Source organism: Xenopus tropicalis, chromosome 4 (assembly GCF_000004195.4).
Source record: "Xenopus tropicalis strain Nigerian chromosome 4, UCB_Xtro_10.0, whole genome shotgun sequence".
In the NCBI taxonomy this organism is placed as follows: Eukaryota; Metazoa; Chordata; class Amphibia; order Anura; family Pipidae; genus Xenopus; species Xenopus tropicalis.
Window position 1 is genome coordinate 16,226,041 of NC_030680.2, and position 16,300 is coordinate 16,242,340.

A 16,300-nucleotide genomic window follows, 5' to 3' on the forward strand; every position below is an offset into this window, starting at 1 on the left:
ACTCATACATAAAACCCTGCTTCATCTAAATAAACCATTTTTTAATAAAAATATAGATTTTTTTGTAGTATGCAGCACTGCCTCAGGGGTCCAAATTGATGCTACGGCCATACACGGGCCAATTGTAGCTGCCGATATCTGTCCCTTAGACCGATGCAGCAGCTTATTGGCCCGTGTAGGGGCAGCAACGATGGGCCTGCCCGACCAACATTAGCCTAAATTCGCCTGATATCGCCCACCCGTAGGTGGGAATATCTGGAGAAGATCCCCTCGCTTGGGGACCTCGCCAAATGAGTGGATCTTAACGTGTATGGCCACCCTAAGAATAGCACTCTCACCAATTTCACATCAACTTTTTAAAAAGATTTACTTATCCTTCAAACCAGTAATTGAGCCCATTCATTGGGTGCCTATTTATTGCAGCGCAGGCCAACACTGGCAATCTGTAGTTTCTGTCCATAGACAGTCACTATTTATTGGGCCCCTGGGGGGCAATTCTAAATCTTAGTTTGGACTTACAAGTCACAGGATCTCTGACACTCAAACATCCCTATATGATTGTGCATACACTGACATGGGATACTGTGTAGCTTAAAAGTGCATCTCCATGGTGCTTTGTTAGTACCCCAGGGTCAGGAATATTATTTGGCCACTCAGTGTCCTATTACCACAGGGCTAAAGCAGCTGGCAATGCAAAGGTGACAGTAATAATGGTAAGAAAAGCAGTATAACTTAGGTCTTTTTCTGCCTGGCACAAATATCCTGTTCCTACTGCAACAGCACCAAATCATCTCTGCATTCATAGTGATGCTTTTGTGTTTGCCCTATGGCAACACTCATATAACAGTACTCTGTACTGGCAAATCATTGCTAAACTGGAAGGAACATATACTTTGTGATGCTGCAATGCTAGAAAGCGTGGAAAGGCCAGGGTGGGCCACAAATAGGGAGCTACTTGTTCACTATGAAGCTCAGAACATCCCATCATGTTTTAAAGAGCACCAATTATTCCTTGCCCAGGCCAACTAGTCCTTTAGTCCTTGCCCAGGCCAACTAGTCTATGCCTACAACTAACTTCTTTCATGGTGATTATAACACACTTGGGAGGTGATTATTAATGTTGTGCAGGGACAGACTGTGACAATGGCAGCTTAGGCAAGAATGAAACTGCAACTTGAGCCACAGTAGATTAAAAAGCACAAAATACAACTTATTATATCTTCACTTATTATTGACTTCGTACAAAAATATAAAAATGAAAAATTGTGCCCATTTAATATGCAAAGCTGTGTTTCATATGGTTCCCCTGATTGGCTCCAGGCCATCTGGCCTTCACATCCAGTGCTTCTTCCCCCATATCTAACAAACTGCCGACCTTCCCTTGTGTACTTACTGATGGACGCTGAGCAGCGATTAAAACAAATACCATAGGTGTAGTAACTGGCATTAATCAGACATCGTTCTCTCAGGTAGACACAACACTGATATATTACTCACTATTTATAATACAATTCCCCCAGAGTGCTGGGGTCTTTGAGTTTGATTCCAGCCAGGGTACTATCTCCAAGAAGCTTGTATGTTCTTCTGCATGGGTTTCCTCCTACAGTAGACTTCTCAACAAAATAGATGGCCAAGCCAACTGGGACCCCCTAGTCCCCCTGTATGGCCTTGTCTCATGTACTTGTTAGAAAATGAATTACAACAGAGCTCCCAACCTTTTAGTTGGAGCGGTAAGTGGGAATGTGGCACACATGTACGTGACACACACTTCCGGAAGTGACATTGTGCATATGTGCAAAATCGCAGCTGGAGCCAAAACATTCTACTCGCTACTAATGCTGTAGGGCAGTGCTGTCCAACTTCTGTGGTACCGAGGGCTGGAATTTTTCCGACCTACGTGGTGGAGGGCCGATAATGGAAGCCAGTTTTGACCACTCCCCTTTTTAAACCACACCCACTTGAAACCACACCCATGTTATCACATGACCATACGCAATGGTACAGCAAAAGCCTGCCATACTCTGCCTGCCCTACCCTGCCTGTGTGTGCCGAACTCTGCCTTCCCTACCCTGCCTGTGTGTGCCATACTCTGCCTTCCCCACCCTGCCTGTGTGTGCCATACTCAGCCTGCCCTACCCTGCCTGTATGTGCCATACTCTGCCTGCCCTACCCTACCTGTATGTGCCATACTCTGCCTGCCCTACCCTGCCTGTATGTGCCATACTCTTCCTGCCCTACCCTGCCTGTATGTGCCATACTCAGCCTGCCCTACCCTGCCCAGTGATGGCACACACAGGCAGCATACAGTGACACAATGCTGGCACTGCTCCTACAGTCTGCACAATAACTATATATTAACAAAAACTTTTTAATTGCAGTACCACTTCAGTATATGTTCTTTTTGTAGTGGGTGTAGGGTTTATTTGTGGGTTTCTACTGCTCTGAGGTGTGAATAGGTGAACAATGTGGGAGATTACAACCTGAGCCTGAGGTGTGAACAATGCAGGGATTAAAAAGTGTGAACAACACAGGGGATTACATTTTTAAACAATACAGAGGGAATACAGCCTGAATCTGAGGTGAGAACCATGCAGGGGGGGGGGGGGGGGCAGTTAATCACAGTACTGATACCATTTAAAGCTTACTCAAGAGTAAAGGTGGCCATACACGCACCGATATTATCGTACGAAACCTCGTTTCGTACGATAATCGGTGCGTGTATGGCATGTCAGCGAGCCGACCGATATCGCAGGAAGCTGCTGAAATCGGTCGGCTCGCCGATCGGCCAAGTTAGAAAATTTTGATCGGGCGCCATAGAAGGCGCCTGACCAAAATTCTCCCTTCAGAGCTGAATCGGCAGAAGGAGGTAGAAATCCTATTGTTTCTACCTCCTTACCTGCCGATTCAGCCCTGAATGGTGTGTGGCGGATCTGACGATGTTTCGTGCGACCGACGGTCGTACGAAACATCGTGAGATCGCCACGTGTATGGCCAGCTTAAGCCATCAAAGCAGCCAGACAGGTGGGGGGCCACACAGAGGGGGGTCGTGGACAGCACTGCTGTAGGGAGATTTCAGAAAAAATGGGAGAATGCTTGGGTGTGCCTCTAGGTGCCCCTCTGCCATAATGCTCAACTGAAAACTGTAGTTTGCTGCACTAGGAAGCATCATAAATACATTCCAATGGGACTTGGGTTGAGTTTCAGACACATTAGAGGCATAAATGGTTCCTTTTTTTTCAGATTCAAATCTTGGAATGGATGGCATCACGGTACCTTCATAGCTGTCAATGTACAGAGGGGCTTGCCATTCTCCCAGTGCCAAGTAAGTAAATGAACCCTAAATTATCCCACACTCTGTTGCTAATAAAACTGAAAGTCAAGGTAGAGCGCTGCACCATTTTGTGGTTTCGTAAAATTCCCCCTTTTAGTGTGATCATTGAGATGTACACTAAGGGGGGGGAGTTGTTTATTAACAATCGTATTTCTTTTTCACGGTTTGTGGTTTTTTGCACTAAAACTCAACATTTTTCAAGATTCAAGTATAAAAATCACAAAAACCCCTAATACCCATCTAAAAGCTTTCGAGGTCATGTAGAAACCAATGGGAGCTGTCCTAGGCAAATTGAAACAATCTTTATTTAATTTGTGGTTTTGGAGGTTTTTGATTTTCTTTTCGTTTTTAAGTCTACAAATATTCTTAGAAAAATGTTAAAACCATGAATAATTTGTGGTTTTTGTGTTCTATTCGTTTTTGTTCTGCATTTAAATTCGTTTGTGCTTTTTCAATCTGGATCATTTAATAAGTAACTACACATTCGTGGTTTTAGTGGAAATGAGTTTATTCCTTGTTTATAAAGTCTCTAAACCACAAAAATCAGAATGTAGATAAATTTGCCCCTTAATATTGTGGGGACCCATAGGGTAAGAATCCCTGCAAGACACAATAAAACTATTCCAGTAAAGACCTTGCCCTGTACCCGCCTGTTCTGCAGGAAAGATTGCCCCTAAAGGGGCCCTTAAACAGTAAAATACAATGGCTGCAATAGGAAAATCTTTTTTTATTTCCTCCAAAGCACCTTGTTTTGCACTATAATTATATTGTACTGCAGCACTGTACGGGATTTACTTAATGGCAAAACGAGTTAAGCGGTTATTGATTAACTATTGGGCTCCAGGCGTAAGAAAGCTGCAGCTGAGATTTGCTCTGATAGCACAGACTCACAAAGGCTGCCTCAGACCTTCCCACCGAGAATCCGCCTTAAGGAAAATGACTCCAAGAGCTTGAAAACTAAATACACTCTTTATATCAAAAACATTCACTGGGCAGGTACAGAGAGATTTCTAACCCAGTAGTAGAGACCTGCAGTTGGTTATGTACGTGCAAAGGGAATATTTGGGTTGGAGTAGCATGTGGTTATGGGTATGGGGCAGTAGGTAACTCCTCTCCGTCTGTCATTACCCTGCTACTGGATTAACGATGATGTCATATACATTTATCTTAAGGCCAATGGGTAGCAGGTTAGTTGAACATAAAGCTGTTGTACAGTAAGTCATTAGATAATGGGTAAAAATCCAGGTTGCAGGTCCAGAGTATGTTGAGTATACCCAACCTGCCTGCCCTGAGCTCTGGAGTGCCAGCCCCACTGCTACTGATAATATCATAGTTACATAGGGTTGAAAAAAGACCAGTGTCCATCAAGTTCAACCCATCCAAGTAAACCCAGCACCCACAACCCACACCTACCAATCTATACACTCACATACATAAACTATAAATACAACCACTAGTACTAACTGTAGATATTAGTATATCAGGGTACCTTGGTGACGGTGAGGATTCTATGCTTTTCATTGGCTTGGGTATTAGGTTTAGGAAGCAAATTAATAAGCCTCTTTACTGAAGTGCAGGGGGGCTTAGATCATGGTGGCTCCTGAAAAATTCTGGTGAGCTGGCATGTCTGTGGGTCAGGTCCACCCAATTAAACCTGTGCAGGACTAAAGCCAGACATCCACGCACCAATATTATTGTGTGAAACCTCACTTCATACAATATTCATGCGTTTATGGCAACTCGATGAGACGACTGATATCGCAAAGGCTGCGGATATCGGTCGTCTCGTCTATCGGGCGGGTTAAAAGATTTTGATCGGGTGCCATTGAAGGCTCCTGAGCAAAATCTACGTTTAGGGCTGAATCGGCAGATGGAGGTAGAATTTCTATTGTTTCTACCTCCCTGAACGTCAATGGAGGGAACGATTTTTCCTGTGACCAATGGTCCCACCTTTAATCCTGTTGCCTATAACAAATCTATACCTTTGTTGGATGTCCAATCAGGAGTGGTTATCACATTACCCATGGTACACACACATGTTTAACTCCACATACAACACACATTTAATGCAGGGGTGCGTATTTTAAAGTGGGTTTTAAAGGAAAACTTTACCACAGTTTGTTTTTGCATAATGAAAGACGTTACGATACTCAGCAACTTTCCATATAAATAAAACATTTTCAATGGTTTTAAAGTTACCGGTCCAGGGTCAGACTAGGGTGTGCGAGGCCCAAAGGGGCAGCCACCCCAGGGCCACCTGCTACCCACATATCCCCTGGCCCTTCCCCCTAGGCTTGCATATTTGGGGGAGGGAGGCAGTGTCAGACTGGGCCCACCAGAACCCTGAACCATGGGCCCACTCGCAAAACTTTTATTCCTCCTCTTTCCCCTCAAATTCTTTTTTATCCTAGTCTCTTTCCTCTATCATCTATCAAGCTTCCTTGTTCCCATACAGAAGTAGGGAATAAGCCTAAAATTGGCTGAATTGTTAGAAGCAAGAGGGCCCACTGACACCTGGGCCCACCGGGCGTTTTCCTGGTATCCTGGTGGGCCAGTCCGACACTGAAGGGAGGTCAGAGAGGGAGTGCCAGCAGGGATCTGGTTTGGGTCAGCAGAGCCCATCGGGTTCTGCGGCCCAGTACAACCCTGTACATGTCTGTTAATCAGCTGGCCTCTGATACACTATTCTAAGAGTCAGAAACAGCAGTTCTGAGAAGAGAAAGAGATGGACATCTATCTTTTAATAGCAATTACTTTAAAAAATAACTATAAAAGCAATGTAAGTGTTTAAACAATAGGGGAAGGTTGCTTAGAATGACATTTTCAAGCACTATTCCTTGATTGTCTGCATAGCATTAGAGCATACTGATCCGCCACGCTGTAATTTAAAATCTGATCAGATAATGTAGGACAGTTTCTTGTTTCCATTTCATTAAGACCTGACAGTCAATGCATTTAATTGAGATACAATTCTGTCAGCAAATTGGGACTGGCCCCCAGGATACCAGGAAAAAAAAAGGTCGATTCTACAGTACATCGTCATATGGCCTTGTAGGCCTATCCCATTGCCCTTCCCTATTTCTATACAAGAAAAAAAGAAGTCATATATGGGAGGATAGATTAGAGCAGTGCTGTCCAACTTCTGTTGTACCGAGGGCCGGAATTTTTCCGACCTATGTGGTGGAGGGCCGATAATGGAAGCCAGTTTTGACCACTCCCCTTTTGGAAACCGCACCCACTTGAAACCACACCCATGTTATCACATGACCATACCCATATTAATGGTTGTAGTACAGCAAAAACCTGCCATACTCTGCCTTCCCTACCCTGCCTGTGTGCCATACTTTCACTGTGTGTGCCATTCTTGGCTGGTTTGTGCCATACTTGGCCTGTGTGTGCCATACTCTGCCTGCCCTACCCTGCCTGTATGTGCCATACTCTGCCTTCCCTACCCTGCCTGCGTGTGCCATACTTTCACTGTGTTTGCCATTCTTGGCTGGTTTGTGCCATACTTGGCCTGTGTGTGCCATACTCTGCCTGTGTGTGCCATACTCTGCTTGCCCTATGCTGCCTGTGTGTATGGCACACACAGCCTACAGTGACACAATGCTGGCACTGCTCCTACAGTCTGCACAATAACTATATATTAAAAAACTTTTTAATTGAAGTACCACCTCAGTTCTTTTTGTAGTATGCAGGGATTATTTGTGGGTTTCTACTGCTCCTGAGGTGTGAACAGGGGAACAATGGGGGTGATTACAGCCAGAGCCTGAGGTGTGAACACTGCAGGGGGTGAACAATGCAGAGATTAAAAGGCGTGAACAACACAGGGGATTACATATTTAAACAATACAGAGGGATTACAGCCTGAACCTGAGGTGAGAACCATGCAGGGGGGGGCAGTTAATCACAGTACTGATACCATTTAAAGCTTACACAAGAGTAAGCCATCAAAGCAGCCAGACAGGTGGGGGGCCACACAGAGGGGGGTCGCCAGTTGGACAGCACTGGATTAGAGTGTTTAATGAGAAGACTCTATGTAATAAAAGGCACTAAGTTTGCCCAAGAGCAGTAAACCATAGCAACCAGAAAATTCTACCTGCACATTGGTTGCTATGGGTTACTGCTCCTGGGCAAACTTAGTGCCTTTTATTACATAAACCCCTAAGCATGAAGAAGGTGAATGAAGAGAGGTGAGAAGTAGTTGGAGAGGAGGCCTTTGGTCTAATGGTCTATGTTGTTTTACAGCTCAGAAAGTAGAACTAATCTTCCCAGTCTTCCTGTGTCTATGTTCCTGGGGGTTTAGTTCATCAGTTGCATTATTATAATTAGACATGTGCAACTACATCTGATTTGTAGGACATGATCTGTTGTCCTACATTCAAAGAAATCTCCTGAGTGGACCTGCCTTTGGATACCATTCCTTTTATCCATCCTTCTAGATGCCAAGAGTTCCTAGTAATTCTGTTGAGCCCAGGTGAATCGCAGGCCAGATTCCTCCCGTGTGGCTATAATAAAGTGAAAGAGCCATAAAGATGATGCATCAGGGAATCCGCCATGAGCAGAGATGACAAATAGGATCGTATTTACTGGCACTTAACCAGGGCCATCTAAGTACGTATAAATATTTTAGCCATAACAACGGAAAGCTTTGACATATCATCGGGCAGATTGTTCTAGTGATAATAATCAAAGAACCGTATTTTCAGCCCTGAATGACACCTTATGGGCTTTTTACTCTAATTACTACCTATTACAATCAATATGTAGCTTAATGATTTGCCCCTGCCCCCATGCAGTGATGTTTGCCAGTTGCACCTCTACTAGCACAAAATACAGAGTGTATCACACTGGGGCCTAAAGGATGCACTTTGCACCCAGGGCCAGTCCTGCTTGTTGCAAAAATAAGGGGCACACCTATATAGCACCCATGTCACCCTATATTGCCATCACCATTCCCTGTCAAATATACCTTTAGCAAATACCATCCTGGACCTGAAGAGGCAGGGGCAGTGATACAAAGTTGATGGGGTGACACAATGTTGGTGGTAATTGGTAGTTTGGCGCATCCTATGAGGTCAGGGGAAGCTGGAAGTGATGGCAGTTTGACTAAAGGGCAGTAGTGGGGCTTGGGGAGGCCAAGAATGAAAATGGGTTGCATCATGGGTGTCTTGGGAGCAGCATGGCACTTCCCTGGGTCCCAAAAGCCATTAATCCGCCCATAATTTGGGGCAAAATGGGATTGGCGCAATGGCAGATTAAAAAGTTAGTGGCAGCTACCAGCCAGACGGCAACCCTAGCAGCACTCTAAATAAATGTGGATGTATATATTAATATGCTAATTCCAATGGGGGTGCTGGTCACTTACTTGAAAAGAGGGTAGACCCCACAGCCCTACTGACATATATGTACCACTATATGTGGCACTTTTGTGCGTGCACTTATGCTGACACGTACCCACTTCAGTGTATCGTGGGAACAGGCACACTTGATAAAATCTTTACATTTTTTAAGATATACATGGCAAGGATTCTGTGTGCAGCTAGAGCGGATGGATTTTTACAGTGTATTTCCTATAGGGGCGTCACCTTCCAAAAAACATCTTAGGCAGCACAATCTATTAATACACTGTATTACACAAATTCATGACTATGCCACTGAAAATACCTAGCACAAAGCCCCACGGGGAACATTTGTATCCACTTACCTGCTGAAATTTCATATGAACTATAACAATCAGCTATAGAGGATATAAACCTATTATCAACCTTTATTTATATAGTGACAACATCTCCTGCTGTGCATTACAGATATAACACATCATTCCCATCAGTCCCTGCCCCATGTCCCTATTGCATTCACACACACTAAGATGCAGTTATATCAGGAGCCAATTAACCTGCCTGTTTCGGGGCCACAAGAACAGAACAGCGGTGGACAGATAGATGCTGCTTTCAATAGCAATTACACTTACAAATATCTTGAAAACCACAGAGTTGTTATTAATTTGTAATTATTGACAAATTGACAGGACCCAGTTATTGCCAATATACAGCCAGTTCAGTCTGAGTTAAGTTTTGGGGAGACTAAGAACAATTTGCATTAAGTTGCATTGTCAGTCCTTCTCTGGACTGGGAGTCAGAATAAGCCCTGGCATTCCAAGTACACAGAGGCCCAAACAGCCCCCCAGCAGCCCAATAAATAGTGACTGACTATGGCATCTTACAGCAGCCCCTCTGGCATTTGCCAGAACCCACAGATTGCCAGTCTGGGCGTTAATAAATCCAATCTTTAGCACATGCACATCCAGGTTCGGACTGGGTCGCCGGAAAAAAACCCGGTGGGCCCCGCAGGCCCATAACCAATCCCTGCTGCTCTTAAGTATTCGCACTCAGGGAGGGGGTTGGGTGGGTGGCAGGTGCGTGGGGCCCCTACGTGGCAGCCCTGGTGGGCTCTGCACCCCCCAGTCCGACCCTTTGCACATCAATGAGATTAGGAAATGCCCAAGTGGTAAATCACAACACAATTTCCCTTGATGAGAGATGGGACTAACCATGAGTGAGGAACAATCATCCCACAATTCTCATCCACAAAACATTTCTCATGGATAGTGGTGTTTGGGAAGATTTAATTGGCATATTTAGCCACCCAGTCCTTTTGAGGCCTTTACACTAGGCTGAATAACACAAGTAGCCCTTGTGTAGGATTGGGTTTCGGCTTGGAAGCTGTAAGATGCCATAGACAATCACTATTGGGTTGGTGAGGGGTGGTTTGGGCCTCTGTGTACTTGAAATGCCAGGGCCTATAGTGATTCCCAGTCCAGACCTGCTTGGAAGTCATAATGTGAATTTTGAATTTAAAAGCTCAACCTACCCAAGTACATTTTCTGTCCTTCCTCTTTCATTATTATCACAGCTCTTAGTTGTGCAATATAATGTGCACACAATAAACCATACAACTGTAACTTCCTTTTCTACATAAGTACAATCTTGTGGTCAGTTATCTAAAAACAACAAAAATGAGGGGGAACTCATAAAAGCCACATTCAGGCTGAATAAAACATACAGACATTTTTGAGAAACTCACTGACTTGCCTATTCTCAGTCTCCCATAAAGCTGCGGTTTCAGGCCAAGACCCTCTGATTCTGTGCAGTAGTGTCTCCCAGGGAAGCAGAACAGATTGAGTAGCAGAGTAGAAGGAATAAGTGACCTTCCGCATATCCGCCTACAGCCAATAGAAACCTTTGTGTCACCGCATAAATCATGGCAGCCTGGAGAGAACGGAAGAAAATGTTCACAAATAAACATGATGTAAGTAAAGGAGGCGCTTTCGGAAAAATAAACTTAGCGATTATGTGCAGCAAAGGGATCTGTATCTGACTGGCAAAAACATTAATACTGGCTTTCCTTGACCTTTAAAGGAAAAGTAAACCTTTGAAATACGTTTATGTAAAATTGGTGAAAGTTTGATTCTAAGTACTTTTGCAATTTACCATCATTATTTATTTTTTTAAATCTCAAGATATTAAGGGATAAAGTACTGTTAATATGAATGCATTTTGTTACACCACCTGCTGGTCACTTTCAAACATGACGCAGACACAGAAGTTGTCAGGAGAAAGAAAGAGGGCTGATCTGATATTCTACTAGTTAGGAAGATAAGGTTTCTAATGTTTTCCCTAACAACTTCCTTAACAACGTCCTTGACTACTTAATTTTCAAAAAGTGACCAGCAGGTGGTGCTGTTGTGACAAAATGCATTTATATTAATAGTACTTTATCCCTTAATATATCCGAATTAAAAAAACTGAATAGCATTATCATCAACTTATTTTAAAGGTTTACTTATCCTTTAAGTCATATAGTGCATTTATCCAACGTATCATAAAAACATGATTATCTGAAACAAGTATGACTAACATATTGTCCCCAATAACATCAGGGCAGGATCCGCTACTGAAATTTCCTTTGCCAATTAGTCTAAGAACAAATAGTTCTTATATTGCTTCCACTTTAGGACACTCATTGGCAATCATTTGTATTAAATCAGTACTGTGCGTGCTTCCCAACTAAAGCCATGCCCCTGATCCACCTATAGGCTTAACCCAGTTGTGTGCAGAGAGAGGTCTTGGATGAAATATTGCATGTTATGAAACTGATTGTGTAATTTCTTTACATGTATTACTACGCCAGCTTTTCGCACATCCTATGTACCTATCATTATTCTCTGACATTAACTGACTTTAAGGAGGAGGATGCATAATTTCTGACTATGTAAGGATGTGGTCTACAGCACTGGTGACTCACAGTACGGTCAAGGATGTTGGCTAATCAGATGCACCACTGTGAGATAAGAGTATACCAGAGAAGATTATTTGTTTATTTTATATTGTTACATATAAAGGGATTTGGTTGTACAAGGTTTTGTAGCCAAGTGATATTGTTGGAGTCCAAAAGTAAAGTTGGACAATCAGCCTTTGTGTGAGAACCCCAAAACATCAAAGCTAACTGCCCAAATGAAAAACAGCACTGGCCAGGGACCGTACAGAAATAAACAGGACATGCCAGAACAAGAGGAGACACACTGTCGCAGTGATCTAATTATGATTTAAAACAGGGGTCCCCAACCTTTCTTACTCATGAGCCACAGTCAAATGTAAAAAGACTTGGAGAACACCACAAGCACCATAAAAGTTCATGGAGGAGCCAAATAAGGGCTAAAGCTGGCCACACATGCACCTATGATATAGTATGAAACCCCGTTTCATACAATATTCGGTGGGGCTGTGGTTATCGGACCCGAGCAAAATCTACGTTCAGGGCTGAATCGGCAGAAGGAGGGAGAATTTCTATTGTTTCTACCTCCATATCTGATGATTCAGCCCTGAACGTCAGTGGAGGGTGGGAACAATTGAAAGATCAGCTTTAAGATTGGCTATTAGGCAGCCTCTATGCACACTATCAGCTTACAGGAGGCTTTATTTGGTAGGAAATCTTGTTTTTATTCAACCAAAACTTGCCCCCAAGTCAGAAATTAAAAAAAAACTAACTGGTTTGGGGGCACTGAGAGAACATCCAAGTAGTTGGGGAGCAACATGTTGCCCCTGAGCCACTGGTTGGGGATCACTGGTTTAGAAGATCAAAAGAGAGCTATACATGGATCTGGGTTTTTGTGGAAGAACTTGCACAGGTAGGTTGAGCAGTAGGATATTTTGAAAACTGCCCCATGTGTGTGCAAGTTGGTTCTTGGCAAAGAGGAAATGTTTATGAGCTATGAGATGGGATAATAAAAAAAGTCAAGGAGGACAAAGAGCACCATACCCTGGCATTGTAAACTTTTTCCATCATTAAAGGGGCATATTGTGAAAAACACAAGCATATTGTACCTGCACATTATATTCTTTAAACCACAGAAGAAATGTGTTTAAAAAAAGTTGTATTTTGAGCTGATTTATTGAAAATGTCTCCAAAAACCCTACCAGTCCCGGCCATGATCACTTTTAGTCCAGAGCGAATCCAGCACCATGTTGTATTTATTACTGCCTACAATACTCGGTGGGATTTTCAGTTATGCTATACACTCAATTTAAGGCAGATTGAATATTGAGATTGAGTGGCTGCATCCAGGGCCATTGCGTCAGCCCAGGTGCAACCACACTATTTGCCACAAAACTCATCGGAGGGGTGGATTCTCGGCCTGAGTTTATCTGCAGGCTGAGAATCCGTCCAGTGTGGCATTAGCTTAATGGTCTTACACTGATATGTGGAGACGGCTAATGTGCAGGTAAATGTAAGTACATCTTGTTGGACTACAACATTCTGCATTATCCATAGTTGCTCTAAACTTAGTTGCAATAATAATTATGCATTTTAGCTTTAAGGCAGAGCAGCCGCATCCAAAGATTTTTCTTTACCCTATTTTATAGACTTTAACTTCCAAAATGTACTTATGGATAAATTAATCTCTGGACTTAAGATGCTAACACAACATTCTATGTGTGTGTTTGAATTTCTGATCTGCATGGAGTTATTCTATTGTAGCTGTATGTATGTGCTACCATGACATTACTATGAAGTCTTTGGCCCTTGTAATTGTAATAGTAGGCCTTTGAGATTAAAGAGGAAAATCTACTACCTGCAGAAGAGGCTTTTGCCTTGAGTATAATTCATTGGAGAGCTTCTAGTAGCACCCCTTGTGATGCATATACTTTAAGGGCAAGATTAATGTGTAACACACAAGATTAAGGTATTCCCTTTCTAGTAGTAAAAGAGGGGATGGGTCTAGCCCTGTGATTCCCAACCAGTGGCTTGTGAGCAACATGTAGCTCACCAACCCCTTGGATGTTGCTCGCAGTGAGTGCCCCTTAGTGACAGTGGTACTAAAACTAATACACAGTTATGGACCTAGGCACCAGATGCCCCCTCCCTTCTGCCCCCCACCACTATAGCAACAAGGGCCCAGCTGCATGAAAACCCCAATGCATATTCTCTTAGAATGCCATTATTTACATCATATCAAATGATTTTACAGTGAACCACTACTTTATGGTTAATAATAAAAATCCTTAACTTTGCCGAGTTTCCTTGAGGAGCTGGCCAAATATACAGACAAAACTGCTTTACGGATATCTGGAGACTTCTGCAAAGTAATAGCGTGCAGTTCTGAAATGGAAAATCAATGAACTAAGTGTAAATAGTCTGTGAATCATTTAAATGCAGCAAGACCTTTCGCTATCACCTCTGATAAATATCAATCTAAACATACTGAAAAATACTCAGGCTTTGGCAGCCGCACATATAGCCTCTCTTGTGTTTGCTGATAAATGAAAAAAAAAACCCATCATGGCAGTTAAGAACGTATTGGCTCATATGGACTAATTAATTCCCAGCTGAATAAAGTCAGCACTTTATTAATGAAAATCTATTTTATATATTGCTGCGGCGTGAAGGGTATTTTGTATCCCATAAATATTTACAAGTTGGCATTCCTTTGCAGAACTTAAAAGGGAAATTCACCTAGGATCAGTTCAATTTTTGCATCTTTTGATTTATTCAAAACAGAATTTAACATGGCATAAACGTTGATATTCAGAGTCAATTTGCAACTGGTTTTTATTTTTTATATTTTTTTATAGTTATTTCGCTTTTTGTGCAGCAGCTCTTCAGTTTGGAATTTCAGCAGCTATCTGGTTGCTAGGGTCTTGTTCACCTTAGCAACCAGGCAGAGGCTTGAATGAGAGATGGGAATATGAACAGGAGAGGGACTGAATAGAAAGATAAGGAATAAAATTGGAAGCTCACATAGCAATAGATTTTTGACTGCTAGGGTCTCACTGGAAAGCTGTAGAAGAGTAGGGCAAATAAAAAAAAACTATAAAAAAAGGAAGACTAATTGAAAAATTGCTAGGAATAGGACATTCTAAAACATACTAAAAGTTGGCTTAAAGGCATTTAAAACAGGAATATTTGAAATTTACCAAGTTTGATGAGAAATAAGTATGTTGGGCCAACACGTACAGGATCAGGTGGCGGCATCCTTGCATGAAGGGTAAAGCAAAATGGAGGGGTGCCCTTGAAAATATTTTTTCAAGGGGCCCCAAGAAGGTGAAGCCATGTCACTGGTCACCAGACATAACCCTTGGTGGCAAACCTTGGGCTAGGCCGAGTGCAGGCCCGGAAGGAGCGAGCATTGTTTGGGATTCATTACTCTTTTTTTAGAATATTTCTTATGCCTAAAGCATTTTTGCTCTTATATACAATAGCAGTCACAAGCTGCACAAGTACCTGCAGCTATCAGGTACTTCTCCTGTAATGTTTACACTCCCAGTGACGGTTTGCAGCTAAGCATGTCACCTGACATTCACAATGAATTAAAAACGTAAAGTTTTCAGGCCACCACCAGCAGTGACGGTGAGGTATTTTGCCTTTGCCAACAATGCACTTGACCTCCATCCCCAGTATAAGTATAGGCCACTTGAGCAAAGGCGCACCACAACACAGCTTGCATACTGTCCAAGTAGATTGTTAGTGCTACTGCTGACAAATGAAATCTGAAGTTGATCGTTCCGAATGACTTTTTATGTTCCCTTATACAGAGCCATAGTTGGACAACTGTCCTGAAACAACCAAATTGGATGACTTCATCATTTTGTATATGACAGGTTACAGGAAATGATGCACTGTATGGTTCCTCTCCTGCCATGCCCCTAGTCCAGCCCGGGCCTAGACATGCAGCCAATGTGAACAAAAAGGAATTTTGGCTAAGCCCTGCCCAATTTTAGAAGAAATAATGTGGCCCTCCTTTCAATATGATCATAAGGACTCAGTAGCAAGATTATACACATTACACTACTGCAAGAAATAAGGGGGAACTAAAACTATATTATTTTCTACCTGGCACTACATGGAGCCTTTGGGCCCTTCTGTGCTAAACGGGAATAGTAGTCTATAATGCACCCAACTGAGGGCACTCAATATCTTAATGGCGAGCAAAACCTGGGCCTGTACAGACCAGTCGGGAGAATACCAGCTCCCAGGACAGCTGTTGGGATTTTTATGGCAGCTCTATTGATGGCTGATCCCCTGACCAGATATACCGTATTTTAAGGAAGCCCCATCCATGGTTTAACAAGCTGCTGGTTTTGCCAAGTGGTTGGGTTGACGGGCACCATGGAAAATGGTATTGTTGGGTATCTCCTTCTCTGGTATTAACCTACATTCAGCCTATCCCTGAACAATTAAAGAGGTAGAGTTGCCTCTTTGCTGGCCCAGAACATAACAATAATAATGATAAATACATAAATCAAATTTCACTTTATTCCACCAGTACTGGCACTCCCACAACCCATTGCTTTACATTGCTTGACACCCAAGCCATTGCCATTTATCGGGTCTCATGAGTTTCCCACAGCCTTTTGCTTATAAACCATTCCCAGAAGCCTTTGCGCTCTAGTCACTTCACGGATACGA